At 40.1% G+C, this 15,421-nt stretch overlaps 1 protein-coding gene across 3 annotated transcripts in view; it reads right to left on the reverse strand.

Annotated features, from left to right (window-relative positions):
- The window catches only part of MET (MET proto-oncogene, receptor tyrosine kinase), a 158,581-nt gene extending 143,548 nt beyond the window's left edge, over nt 1–15,033 (reverse strand). The window contains exons 1-2 of one of the 3 annotated variants that reach the window (XM_079786107.1): nt 14,511–15,033; nt 13,195–13,359 (exon numbers count right to left, since the gene is read on the reverse strand). The gene's annotated coding sequence lies outside the window, so the exon portion shown is untranslated. Of the gene's footprint in view, nt 1–13,194; nt 13,360–14,267; nt 14,343–14,510 lie in introns of all 3 variants that reach the window. The other 2 variants (XM_079786106.1, XM_079786105.1) reach the window with 2 other exon arrangements.
- Nucleotides 15,034–15,421: the final 388 nt, after the last annotated feature.

Genomic DNA, 15,421 nt, shown 5'->3' on the forward strand with positions numbered 1-15,421 from the left:
GAGACTAAATAACATGTTACTAAACAACTAATAGGTTAACAATGAGATCAAGGATGAAATAAAAAGTTACCTTGAAACACATAATAATGAGAACACAATAACCCCAAATCTATAAAACACAGTGAGAGTAGTCCTAAGAGGTAAATTCATAGCATTACAGACCTAGCTTAAGAAACAAGGAAAATCTCAAATAAACGATTTAACTTTACCATTAAAGATACTAGAAAAAGAACAACTAACAAAGCCCAAAGTGAGTAGAAGGAAGGAAATAATAAAGATTAGAGCAGAAGTATTCAAAATAGAGTCTAAAAAAAAGTACAAACGATCAATGAAACCAAGAGCTGGTTCTTTGAACAGATAAACAAGACTGAGAAACCTTTCATCAAATTCATCAAGAAAAAAAGAGAGACCACCCAAATAAATAAAATCAGAAATGAAAGAGAAGAAGTAACAACGGACACTAAAGAAATAGCAAGAATTTTAAGAAAATATTATGGACAACTATATGCCAACAAATTGGACAATCTGTATGAAATGGATAAATTCCTAGAAACATACAATCTTCCAAAACTGAATCAGGAAGAATCAGAGAATCTGAATAGATAGATTAGAATTAGTGAAATTGAAGCAGTAATCAAAAGACTCCCAACAAAAAAAGTCCTTGATCAGATGTCTTCACAGGTGAATTTTAACAAACATTCAAAGAAGAATTAACACCTATTCTTCTCAAGCTATTCAAAAAAATTCAAGAGGAGGGAAGACTCCCAAGTTCACTTTACGAGGCCAGCATTATCCTAATTCCATAATGAGATAAAGACACTACAAAGAATGAAAATTATAGGCCAGTATCACTGATGAACACAGATGCTAAAATCTTCAACAAAATATTAGCAAACTGGATCCACCAATACATTAAAAAGGTCATATACCACAGTCAAGTGGAATTTATTTTGAGGATGCAAGGTTGATACATATACGCAAAACAATAAATGTGATACACCACATAAACAAAATGAAGGATAAAAACCATATGATCATATCAAAATATGCAGGAAAAAACATATGATAAAATCCAGCACCCATTTATGATAAAAACTCTCAGCAAACTGGGAATAGAAGGAACATACCTCAAACTAATAAAGGTTATATATGACAAAACCACAGCCAACATCATACTCAATGGGCAAAATCGACAAGCCTTTCCTTTAAGATCTGGGACAAGATAGGGATGTCCACTTTCACCACTCTGACTCAACATCGTACTAGAAGTCCAAGCCACAATAATGAGAGATGAAGATATAAAAGGCATTCAAATTGGAAAGGAAGAAGTAGAACTGTCATTATTTGCAGATGACATAATACTGTGTATAGATAGCCCTAAATATTCCACCAAAAAACTATTGGAACTGATAAATGAATTCAGTAAAGTAGCAGGATACAAAATAAATATCCAGAAGTTAGCTGCATTTTCATACACCAGTAATGAACTATCAGAAAGGGAAAGTAAGAAAACAGTCTTATTTACAATTGCTTCAAAAAATAATAAAGTACCTAGGAAAAAATTTAACCAAGGATGTAAAAGACCTGTCCTTGAAAAATTATAAGACACTGAAGAAAATACAAATATGTGGAAGCTTATACTGTGTTCATGGTTAGGAAGAATTAACATCATTAATATGTCCATACTACCCAAAGGAATCTACAGATTCAACATAGTTCCTATCACAATACCACTGGCATATTTCACAGAACTAGAACAAATATTCAAAAATTTATATGGAACTAAAAAAGGCCCCAAATAGTCTCAGCAACCTTGAGATAAAAGAACAAAGTTGGAGGAATCACGCTGCCTGATATCAAACTATACTACAAGGGCATAGTAATCAAAACAGCATGGTACTGGCATAAAAACAGACATACAGATGAATGGAACAGAATAGAGAGCCCAGAAATAAACCCATGTCTTTATAGTCAGTTACTATTTGACAAAGGAGGCAAAAATATACAATGGGGTAAAGATAGTCTCTTCAATAAATGGTGTTGGGAAAATTGGACAGATATGTGCAAAAAATGAAACTAGACCACCTTTTTACACCATACACAAGAATAAACTCAAAATGGATTAAAAACTTACATGTTAGACTTGCAACCATAAAAATCCTAGAAAAAAACATAGGCATAAAAATACCGGCAATTTCTCATAGCAATATTTTATGTGAGGTACTGTCTTGGGCAAGGGAAACAAAAGCAGTTGCCTCAAAAAATTAAAAGTAGAAGTGCCTTATGACCTAGTGATTCTATTTCTAGAAATATATCCAAAGAAATCCTAAATACTAATTTAAAAAATATACGCATCCCCATGTTCACTGCAGCAGTATTTATAATAGCCAAGATTTGGAAGAAGCCCAAGTGCCCATCAGCAGATGAGTGGATAAAAAAAGCTGTGGTACATTTACACAATGGACTACTACTCAGCTGTAAAAAAAAAAAGGAACAGCATGGATGGACATGGAGAGTATTATGCTAAGTGGAATAAGCCAGTCAGAGATAGACAAATACCACATAACTTCACTTATATGGTAATATGTGGAATAAAATGAACAAAAGACAGTAACAAAGTGGAGACAGACTCCACTTATATGGTAATATGTGGAATAAAATGAACAAAAGACAGTAACAAAGTGGAGACAGACTCATGGATACAGAGAACAGATGACAGCTGTCAGAAGAGAGATGACTGGGGGCTGGGCCAGAAGGGCGAATGGGATAAACAAAGAAAAAAAGACTCATGAACACAAACAACAGTATGGTTATTTCCAGAGGGAAGGTATAAAAGGTAAAGGGGGAATAAATTATGATGGAAGGAGACTTGATTTGGGCTGATAAACACACAATACAATATGCAGATGATGTATTGTAGAATTGTATACTTGAAACCTATATATAGTTTTATTAACCAATGTCATCCCCATAAATTCAAATAAATATAAAAAACAACAAACAAAAGGATAAGGCAGAATTAGGAGTGAATATTTAAGGTAATTGGGTGTTAAGGATCCCATTAGGATATTGGACATCTGTGTTTTCTTTCTCCTATAAGAAGAAGTTGAGTAAGGGCTAGATGAACAAAGGTGAGAGATTTTTAAAAGATAGGAAGAATTTGGGAGGAAAGCGGAATAGATGGAGCATGTGAGAAAGAGTGGGATCAAGACCATTGGTTGAAAAGACCATTTATCACTTGGGACAGAAGCAGGGAGGTAATAATGAGTGACATGGAGCCACTTTAGCTGTTTAGTTTTTAAACCAGAGGTGGGGAACCCTTTTTTCTGCCCTGGGCCATTTGGATATTTATAATATCATTCGAGGGCCACACAAAATTATCAACTTAAAAATTAGCCTGCTATATTTGGTCAAATATTTAATTAACTCACCTGTAATGCCTTGGCAGGGCCAGACCAAATGATTTTGTGGGCCTTATACGGCCCTCAGTTGTTCCCCACCCCTGCTAAACCATAAAGAAAGATGTTATACCGAAAAGAAGAGGAGCTGAAGAGCTTCAAGAGCTTGAGAGAATGGCGAACGTTTGCAATTATTGTAATGGGAAGAGAGAAAATGGAAAAGAACCAAAATAAGAACACAAGTTTGATTGAGGTAAAACTCATTCTAATGCCCATTCTCATTGAGTGTCTAAGCCATTGGCAAGGCAGATTTGAGGATTAAAAGGATCCATAAACATGACCTCTGTAGTGAAGTCTTTGTATTGTTTATATAATTCCACAGATCCACAAGCTTTTATTAAGAGGAAGTGTCAGCATTTGATTGTTTTTATTTCAAAACCATTTTTACTGAAATCTGCAAGGAATAACTTCGGGGAAAAGAAAAACATACCAAGACAGATAGCCTGCTCTCTTTTTAATAGAACCAACCGTCTAAAGATGCTAAACAAATGAGTCAGATATACTGATAATCTAGCTTTGAAAATTAAAACCCATTTAGGAGTTGTGAGAGTCTTGATCCTAAATACCAGTTTAGTTATTCACTCAGAATCTTGAGTTACATTTGGAAAGTAATCAACTTATGACACAGGTTCGAAGGCTGCCACCTTTCATTGTTGTCAATGAAACTGCCTGGGTTTTATCTGCACTTATCTGACAACTGAAACAATTTTTTTGGTAACCTCTTTGAAGACCCAAATGATTTTTAAAATCATTGGATCTTGATGTACAGATTTCACTGCATGAGAATGTGTTAGTGAGGCTGAAAGAGATTTTAGAAATATCTTAATTCAGACATGAGAGAAAGTTACTTTTTGAAAAGTCCAAAATGCACATTCATTTCTTTTAGGGCAAGGTTGTTCTCTGTCTACAAACTTTGTTTGGCTGCTTTAAAAAAAAAATTAATTTGGTAGAACTTGAAATATTGATTGCACTGTTTTACACTCAATTTAAAAAATAGGTAGGAGTTGTCCTGGCTGGTTGAGCCTCATTCTGTGCACCAAAGGGTCACTGGTTTGATTCCTAGTCAGGGCACATGCCCAGGTTTTGGGCTCAGATCCCAGTCGGTGTGTGTGTGGGAGGCAGCCTATCGATGGTCCTCTCTCACATCGATGTTTCTCCCTCTCTCTTCCTCTCCCTTCTTCTCTTTCTAAAATCAATTAAAAAAACCCTTAAAAAAACAACAACCCAGCTAGGGTAATATTTTAAGCCCAAAGGCTCACGAGGTCCCTAAATGATTCTATTTGTCTGCAGTTTTTGTCTTAACTAGACAAAAGTAGTAGCTGGACCACGAGCTCACTTTGGCCAGGATAACCATCAGTTGGAGCTAGAGGGATTCTGCCTGAATGTGAGGCCACAGTCAGATGACAGATGCTCACCTAAGACTCTCAGAGGAGCAAAAAGACAGGAAGTGAAGGCAGGTCCTGATATGAGCTTTCCTCAAATCTTTAGACTACTGTCTGAGTTCATGTTTGGAACATGACAAATGCAATTCCTGCACACACTCCAACATGGACTCTGTAGATTCAAGGCCCAAAGAAATGGCCTCAAGATAATATCCACAAGAAAAGCTAATATACCTCTACAACAGATGACATCCCAATGGAAAGTAATTGTGGATACAGTTTTTAGGGACATAACTTTTGTAATAGATGCATTACAATCACTGATATGCTAGGAAATTTTAGTCCTGAAAATGTTGAAAAACAGTTACAAGTTTGTTTGCTTTTAATACAATGATTTCTTCTGAAACATTCATTTAGAGTGTTTGTAAGTAACTAAAAGACGGCTTAGGACATAACTTTTAGTCTGAGTGTCAGACTAAAAGTTATCCCTGCTTCTGCTAAATATTCCTGCTAATCTTACTGGTAGCTGAGGATAGGGTAAACTAAGAGGCCCGATTTAGGAGTGGATAGATTATAGTTTAGCTTCTCCCAGAATCAAACTACTTGTGACAGAGTTGGAGGAAGTTCAGACTTTGCTTATTGTGTGCCCTACTATTTCCCTGTGAGCTTCCCTTGATTCTGTACTCAGCTTTTTTCCTATTTGTACGGCAGCAGCCTGATTCCTAATGGGGCACTCTATTCATGATTTCCAATGCACCCAAGCCCGTGACCCTACAGCATATCCACTTACCTCTCCCCTCTCTTAACCCAGAAAAACCACTAGGTTTTCTACTTCATTATTTATTTTCTGTATCTGTGGCATGAGAGATATCACAAAAATTTTCTTAAATTGAACTACTTGTTTCCAAATGTATAAATATAGAGGCATTTGACTGCTAGTTTATCAAACTGTGAGACCTTTTAAATGGAGTTAAAAATAATCCTATATAATAAAAGGCTAATATGCAAATTGAACAGTGGAACGACTGGTCGCTATGATGTGCACTGACCACCAGGGGGCAGATGCTCAATGCAAGAGCTGCCCCCTGGTGGTCAGTGCACTCCCATAGGGGGAGCACCGTTCGGCCAGAAGCCAGACTCACAACTGGCGAGCATAGTGGTGGTGGCGGGAGCCTCTCCTACCTCCGCCACAGTGCTAAGGATGTCTGACTGATGGCTTAGGCCCAGGGAGCGGGCCTAAGCCATCAGTCAGACATCCCCCAAGGGCTCAGGCCAGGTTGAGGGACCCCTTCACCCCCAAGTGCAGGAATTTCGTGCACCGGGCCTCTAGTTTAGTTATAAATGTATACAAACACATTAATATATAAATTATTATTGATCTTCTGGTTAACCATTGAAACAAAACTTAAGCAGGTCAAAACTATATAAATAGCCCGGCCAGTATTGCTTGGTGGTTGAATGTTGACTTATTAATCGAGGTCATGGTTCAATTCCCAGTCAGGGCACATGCCCAGTTTGCAGGCTTGACCCATAGTAGGGGATCTCTCATTAGTGATGTTTCTATTTCTCTCTCTCCCTCTCCCTTCCTTTCTGAAATCAATAAAAATACATATTTAAAATAAAATCAAACAAAAAAACAAAACTATATAAATAAGTTACTCCTTATACAGTGCAATCTATAATTAAATTTCAAAACAAGCTTTAATGATGATATATGTATTCAGCAACCTTCAGGTTCACTTAAGAGAATCTCCATTTCAAAACCATAATAACACAATTTTCCTTTCTTTCCCCACCAAGATATAAGAAATTGCCAAATTCTGGCACCTCAATGTCACACAGATACAAGACACTTTTGATCAGGGAAAGTTTTCTGGGGGCCAAATGTGATGCGTTGTTAGAAATTCATAATATAACAACAAAAAGATCTCAATGTACATGTTTCAGTACTGCGCCTCCTAAATTCATTCTTTCTTTGAGACAGAAGGAGTTGCTGTTTCCATAGCTTTAATACTCTAGTCATGTACTTTTCAACTGTACTTGAAGTTACATATTTGGGATGAGTCCCTATGGGAAGTCTAGTTACCAGAAAGCACAGACTCACAAACAGGAAATATAACTAGAGTAAGAAGGTGTTGTTTTCCACACAATAGAGTTCAAAGATGTGTCATTCACGTAATTTGGAGCAAGCCCCAACACCACTATTATTGTTCAGTGTCCCTTATGACAACTTATGATTAAAGCATCATGATTTCCAAGCCTGTTTGAACTTGCTGCTCTTGCTTATAGATACAAATAACCTGCCCCTTTCTGTGCATAGTTTTCAATCAATAAGCAAGCATATCAAGGTGAAAGGCAGGATAGCAGGAATTGTAAAAGCCGGGGGGGGGGGGGGCGGGGGCGGAGTGGGGAAACAATTTTCAGAAAGCATATGGTAAAACTGAATACTTAATCAAATTAGCCTAGAATTCCTTCCTATTTTCAGCACTTTTTTGCAAAAGCAGTTGCTTCATGGCACAGAATGAATTTCAATAAATGTCATACATTTAGTTAGATGGCTTATTTTAAAAATTTTCGAACCAGGTCACTGGCTCAGAATAGATCTCATTCTAAGACATGACAGATGGATATTGATATTGAACAGAAAGATTGACATTAGCTGGAAGGTTTTGGGCAGAAGAAAATGTCATTCATTTAACATCCAACAACATATTTACTGAGTGCCTACTGTGTGCCAGTGTAAACTTATAATAAATATTTGGACTTTAAAAAATACATATAATATTTTACATTACAACAGAAAGAGGAGTTGTGCCAAAATAACGTCCTTGGGGTTAGTAAGGATTATAACGGAATAGGACTGGTCTTTAAAAATACTTATATTTTTTACAGTGCATCAGAAAAATGCATTAGTAGTCATCCAAACATCCATTCCGTCATGGTTGCAGGATTTTCGATTTCAGATTTTCGACGACCCTTAGTAAAATCCAACTTCCTATTTTTCTGGAACAAAAGGGGCCTTAACATGGCTTCAAAGATTTTTTAGACATCAAAGAGCTTAGAGAGTCATACAGTTTATAGATAATGATTTAGGATTTAGTGAATAAAAAACACATGGATTAAATTTCTTTTAAAAGACCCCTAGGTTTACTGTTTAAGAACTAAAATGTTGGTCTAAACACGTTAGTCTCGAGCAAAGCTCAAATTGGTTTTTAAAGACAGAGTTGTCTTACGGACCTAAAACTTGGCTGGGTTTTCCTCTCACACATGATCAGGCTTCAAAAGGAGGCAACCTGCCTTCTGCTAACCAGATTTACTCCACCTCTCTTTCTCTGACTTGTGAAAACTACATTATTTCAAAGGGCTCCAGCTTTGAATGCTCTTCTTGATATTAAGTAAAACATTAAAAACCAAAACCATCTCATGGTCTTACTGAACAAATGGAGTACTTCTTAATTCCTCCAAGTCAATTATTTCCTTTGTTTTAACGTACAACTTTAAAATTGGACCTGAGATTCAAGGTGCTGTCTCAGATTTCCAACTACTGAAGAATAAAATATCATTTCAAAGTAGGAAAAGGCCACTGATCTTTTATTTATTTAGTTTTTTTTTCAAGTCCAAGTTCTATTTTACTTTTTTAAATTTCTTTATTGATTAAGGTATTTACATATGTGTCCTTATCCCCCCCATTACCCTCCCAACCCCCCTGATCTTAACGTGTGTACTGCTTCATGACATATTATTATATTTGCATTAAAATAGTAGGAAGAAATACAGTACATAATCTTCCGGTCTAACACAGTGGCCTTCTGGAAGGCCACTAGCCTGGGTATTTAAAGTTCTTAGGACTAAAGGAAACAAGTTAGTGCACAACCTGTGAGCTTTTATTCCTTTGGAAAAATGGATTGCAATACACATCTGATGGCTTTTAAGGGCTCTTGAAACCAACACAGTGTGCGTTTTGAATTCCAATGGTAGAGAAATAACAATGGCGAAGTTCAGGAAGATCTAAACAAAACAAAACAAGAAACTGCCAGTATTCCAAAGAGAGGGTGTATTCTGAATGAGAACTTGGAAATGAAATATACATATAAAGTTACAATGAATTTAGGTTTCAGAAAAGGAATGCTTTGGTTCAACAATGAAATCGCTAGATAACCCTCTAGTTTAGAGTTATATATATATATAGGTTGATAGAAAGGGTGGTGGGCTGATGAGTTTAGAAAAAATAAGTATGTGCCAATATATGAATTTTTAAGTATCTTTTTCTTTTTAAATTGCTAAACTAATATTCCAGAGAGGGAAAAAAATCTGAGAACTACAGAAGATAACACACTTTGCAGAGGTGGTCCTAGGTCTCTTCGGGCAAGTGTGCTGCTGAAGGTCACACAGCACCTGAAGGTCACACAGGGGATCACTTGGCAGGTCTAGTCATGGCCAAGATTGAAAACAGGACCACCAGGAGCCAAAGCTGGCCCACAGACATTTTGTCTCTCTAGCCACACAGTTTTAAACATGCTGAGTTAACATTTAAATATTGAGAGATCTCTAGCTTCCCCTGAAAATTTGGAAGCACCACATGCCACACATGGGGCCTCACGTTAGTGCTGATGACACCAGGCAGCCGCTGCCCTCTTAGGGCTTTTTCTGAGCAGGCTGTCCTTCCCTCGTGAAAGGGTTAGCTTTACCATTTAGGTTAGCTGTCTGCAAATCTTGATACAGCATATAGACAGCGTATGAGGAAGAAGGAAGAAAAGATGATGGAAATCCAACACAGTGGCTTAACACTGGAAAGGGGTAAGGAAGGTAAGAGAAAAAGAAAAGAAAGAAAGAAGTGCACAGCAGACAGGACTGTATGCTATAAAAAGTACCCCCTCCATCCCCGCGCCTCTGCTGTCTCCAGGTGTATACTATGGAGGGGATCCATGACAAAGGCTATGGGTTTTGCTCTCAACAAATCCCTTTGGGCCAGGCTCACAGTGTAGAAAACAAGAAGGAAAATTGTCCACGTGGAGCAATATCCCTGATCAAGGATGGGACCAGGCATATGGAGGAGAATACCATGGCTTCTCTTCTTCCACACCCCATAAACCAAGGGATGTGGAACACAACTTCATCTTCGTGTTGAGACTGTAGTCAACTATGGCAGGCACTGCCCAGGTACGCCCCATAAGCAACCAGAGGCTCTATGTACAGCTGTGCGGGCCGTGGACTGCGTAATTCCAGACAAAACAACATGAGAATGGCACTCCCAGGAATGCAGGGGAGAAGGCCTGCTCCAGACCTCCACGTGGTTTTTTTTCCTCATCTCCTTCGGGTTCTAGTCTTTGAAGTAAGGCCTCCTCTGATCCCACTACTGAATTTTTCAATCACCGCCCGATTTCCCCTTATTCCCCTCCACCACTTCACGCTTCCTTGTAGCTCTTATCATCACCTCCTATATAACACATTTTATTTATTATTTGCCTTCCGAAATATAGAATAGAATATCACGAGGTCAGAGACTTTTGTCTCTTTTATTCTCCGATGCATTGCCAGAATCTCAAGTTATGCCTAGTAGGTGCACAACAAATTCTCCATAATGACCAAATCCTTACCACTTTCTTGGAGTACAGCAATTAGCTTTCACTAGAACCTGTGATTCTCTGACCACATTTTATAATTGCTCTGGCCATATTTCATAATAATCCTTTGTTATATTTGGAGAAATTACATTTTCAAATCCTATGGACCATTATATAATTTATATGGCTCATAAGCTCTTATATAACTTCTATGGGCCCTATAGCTATTACAGAAATTGAAAACAACAGGAGTATCCTTCATAAACATACTTGCAGAAATTCACATAATCACAGAAGAAATATGTATACCTGGGTATGTAATTAGCCAGTTAACTGCTTCTTTTTTCTTTTTAATTGCACTGTGTTTACACCTCCTGCTACAAATGGCCAGATGTATAATTTTTCTCTCAATTACATTTTACAGCTTATAAAAATACTTTTTCATTTTGTCCTTGAAAAGCAAAGTAATCAGATTCTACTGAATGTTTTCACTGAAACAAATTCCAAGGAGAATATAGTGTTAAACACAACCGAGGAGATATCTGAGAATGGGCTTTCTAATAGAAGGGTAGATGACAAAATTAGTCACAACTCTTAACCTGATAATAGGAGAACGCCCCACACATGTGAACAAAGCTTTTCTTGGTATGCTTTACTACAAAAAGAGAAAGCAAGAAAAACGAAAACACTGGAGGAAGAGAAGGTGAGAAAACCCCTAGAGACTAGAAATGTGTATTCATCATTCATCACTAACCTAAGGAGCCCAACCTATTTCTGTGGAAATGCTTCAAAAAGTTAACCTGCACTGATGACTGGGCAGATGCTGTATGGTGATGTTAAGACAGCCATCGGAGCTAGGCTCTTGCACAGTTTTGTTGTCTATTTTATGGGGGAGTTAAGGTATTGTCTACCTTGTAAGGTTGTTGTTCTATCAGAAAGATGAGACACTCAGAAGCAGCTTGAAAATTTTAAGGGGTCTTTAAGTTCCAATCTTTTGACTAAAAACTAAAATTGTATTTAATAGCAAATGGGATGATTTCTAACCATGTCATTCTCGTGTGATATCCCCTTAGTAATTATGGATCTTGGTTCCATTTTATGTGTTAATTATCTGTATACCTAGATTGTAAACTCTTCGAGGGACAGAGATTTTATTTCTTCTTTTTTAAAAAAATGTTTTCATTGAGTTTTAGAGAGAGAGGAAGGGAGAGGGACAGAGATAGAAACATCAATAAGAAAGAAACAACATTAATTGGCTGCCTCCTATATGCCCCCCCCCCCCCCCCGGCACTGGGGATCAAGCTCCCAATCTAGGCATGTGCCCAGACTGGGAATGGAACCAGTGACCTCTTGGTTCATGGGCCGATGCTCAACCACTGAGCAACACCAGCTGGGACTCATTTCTTCCTTTTTAAAAAATGTTCCCATACTACCAAACATATATGATGCTCTACATACCATTCTTAGCTGTGTTTAGAAATGTGGGCCTGACAGCAACTTTGCCTGCTAATTCAAGTGATGCTGAATTGACATTAGTCAGTAGTATATCTATCATTTATTACTAAGAGGACTATTTATTTTGTGCTGAGCAAAGCTCATGAAGAAATTACGTCCTGAGGGCTAGAATCAAAGACAACAGTTTCAACATCCACCAGTGAGGTAAACTCCCTGGCACTTGAGTTTCTGCGTATTTTCTCCCCTTAAGGCGGCACAATTAGGAAACGTGGTATGCCATGAACAAACACAGCAGCTCAAGGAAAATATTAGGGATGACGAGAAAAGGAAAACATAGATGTTCTGGTGAGAAGCATTAAACCTAATGACAGTGACAAAGAAACCATGAAAATGGAGAAACGGGGCATCCAAGGGCGTGGAAGCACCTCTGACCAAACGGAGGGAAAGGGATGGGAGGTCAGGGGCAGAAGGATGGGAGAGGCCCTGAATGTGCGGGGAGCTATGCATCATTACAGGTGCGTCACCACAGGCACTGGTGCAGCCACCGCTGTGTGTCCTGAGGGACTGTTAGACTTTCTGAGTTACTCACTTTATCTTGACATGACCACTTTTGAGAAAAAGTTTATTTGAAGTTACTGTATAGATTTGTAAAAGAAAAATAAGGCTAATGCTATTTTGGACTTAAAAAAAAAACACACAACAGCTGAGGAAATTGATTTCTGAAATGTATTTCTTAGTTTAATCCTCATGTAAACAAATTTTAAAAATTTAAGGTTATAGTGGAACACATGCTTAGAAGGTCTTAACCCTTTGCACTCGCTTGCTTTTTTCTCGATTCCTTTATTCTAATGCTAACCGTGTCGAGTCACACTCGACATCCGAGTGCAAAAGGTTAAAATGAATTTGTAAGAGGGGTATTTTTCCTGCTCAGAAAAGTGTTGTTTTTTTCATTGTAGGTTTAAAAGTCATGAAGATAGCAGTTATGTCCTTTCATATTGACTGGCTGTGGTTAATCTTGTACATCTTTATCATTCAGGATACACTAATCTTTATCCTTTATTCACTAATTCTGAAGGCACATCTAATGTGAATCCCTATTGGTGATGTACTAAGAACAAAGCAGTCTTTGAAAAAGCAGTAGTCAGCAGACCATCTTCTATATACCATAAATTACATTCGGCTAAAATAAAGCTATTTTCAGGTTCATAACCACAGACTTATGCACCGTTAAGTGTGAAACCTGAAAAGAGTTTTTAAAAACAACAGTATATTTTATAGGCACTCAGACATATTTCTGGTACTATAAAAATTTCTTATGAGGGATGTAAATCTCACCTGTGTTATTCAGCAGTTCAAAAAGAATGAACACTGAATACACCCAGCCTTGCAGCACATGGTGGGAACCGTGGAACCAAACCACCTCACTTCTGTTCCATTATGGAAGTTTACATGTTCACACAAAGCCCAATCCACTTAGAGCTGGGAAGGAAAGCTTTGAACCTGTAAATAACCCAGGCAACACTTACAGCTTACATGAAAGCACAATTTATGTCCCAGTAGCACAGAGAATCATGATGTACATTACTTTCAGATCATCTTCATGCAGAAAAAAGTCATTCATCAGCTATAATCGTTTAGCTGTAAAAGAATATAACGTTTCTCTGAATCCATTTGCATGTGTCTGGCTGACGGAAACAACAGAATAAACCCCTACCCAACTCTACAATATGTGAACAGTCTTCCTAAAATTCAGGAGAGGATCCAGATAGTATATAATCCCTCCAATGTCAGTTTCTACAATCCTATCATATTCACTGACCATCTTAATTTGGCAATTAAAGTGTCCTGATCATTTTGCCCAAGAAAGTTGACAATATTTCATTCCACCCAGCGCTCCTTTGAACACGAAGTGTGATAAGGTAAAATACAGTGGGCAACTATTCATGCACGAGCCACTGGAATCCTCTTCAACTGCCAAATCTGTAAATGGCTCTTTGGAAATATAAAGGTATGAAATGGGAAACCGCACTTTGTTGTAAATTCTGCACTGGCAATCGTCGGTGAAAATACTTTCATTTGTGCTTTAATTATCAGGCCAGTACTAGCCGGTCTATCCGACCTCTGGTTATAATCTGTTTACCTAATAAGATAGATGTCCTCCACAGCGCCCCAGCAAAGAGCTAAGGTACAATTGAAAATGATGGATCGCAAGTCCCGTGTATTTGCCAGAAATGAACAATTCAGCCCTTCACAGAAACGTCTGTCCCTTGGAAGGACCCTCACGTAAAGAACAAGGGTGAAGAACAAGGAAACCTATGGGTTCAAGCCTTGTCAGTAGCATCACCGTGGGACAGGGTGACCAGGTCCCTTTTATAAGGGCTGAGTCAGATCACAGCCTTGAAACTTGCCTGGCCATAAAGAGACACACATCACTCTCCTACCAGCGCCTCTCAGTCATACAGGTGGCCGTCTGGTGCGAACCCCTAAAACAGAAAAGCCTCCATCTAGTTTCGACCACGTCCCTTGTTTCTGAGGCCCCCTAAACCCTCGCCTACCCCCCTGGAACAGCAGTCAGGTCCCTCGGGGAACAAAGAGGCAGAAGCGCTGGGGCGAGGGGTGGGTGCGGGATCTGGAGAGGGTTGTAGTTTTACCTTGAGGCGCCCAGGATCCCGCGGCAGAGAAGTCAGTCGCGCAGGGACCACCCGCGCGCTCCGCGCCTCCTCGGAGCGAGTCAGCTGTCGTCCCGCGTCTGGCTCGCGCCCTCCGCTGGGCTCCGCATCTGGTCACAAAGCGCTGGGCGAGGGCCTCGGGTCACCTGCGGCCCGAGCCGGCGAGCGTCCGATCGGCCGGCGGCGGCGCTCTCTCCGCCCCTTCCCACCCGCGCGCTGATCGGCTGGTGACTCAGCCGGGAACCGGCGCGCGCGGCCCGAGGCGGCCCGGGCGCGTCCAGGCGGGAGGCACGGCCCCACCACCGGACCCAGGAGCTCGGCCTCCGGCCCGCCCCGGCACGTGTTCGTCTGTCTGGCGTACTGTCCGTCCGCCTCGTCCGCGGGTCCAAGGACCCGAGAGGTGCTGACTGGCACCACTCCGAGAGGGGAATCGGCTCCCGCCCTTCCCGCCTCCCGCGCGCCGCGCCTGGCCCCGCGGGGGTCGCGTTTCCTCCCACCCTTCCCCCGCCCACGACAAGGTGAAACTTTTTAGGTGAAGTTTTCTCGCCCTGTGCGCTCTCTCCTCCCCAAGCTGGGGCAGTTTGAAGTTAGCACGACGGCACACAAGTGGCACCCAGTCTCCCCCTTCTGGCGCTCGCGGGGCGAGCGTCACCGGGCGCGCGGAGCGCACGGCGCGCACACCCTGGGCCCCCCGCGCGCGCACACCCCGCGCGCTGCGGGAGGGAAGAGCGCGAGGCTCTGCCTCTCCCACGTCTTGGTTAGCTGCCGGGCACTGACTCCGGGAGAGAAAGGTTTGGGCACCACGTAAACAAGGAGGTCATTGTCAGAGACAGAGGTAGGAGTGGATGGACAGATTGTCCAATGATTCCATTATGCAGCGATTATCCCCTACT

Source organism: Cnephaeus nilssonii (genome assembly GCF_951640355.1).
Source record: "Cnephaeus nilssonii genome assembly, chromosome: 12".
NCBI lineage: Eukaryota > Metazoa > Chordata > Mammalia > Chiroptera > Vespertilionidae > Cnephaeus > Cnephaeus nilssonii.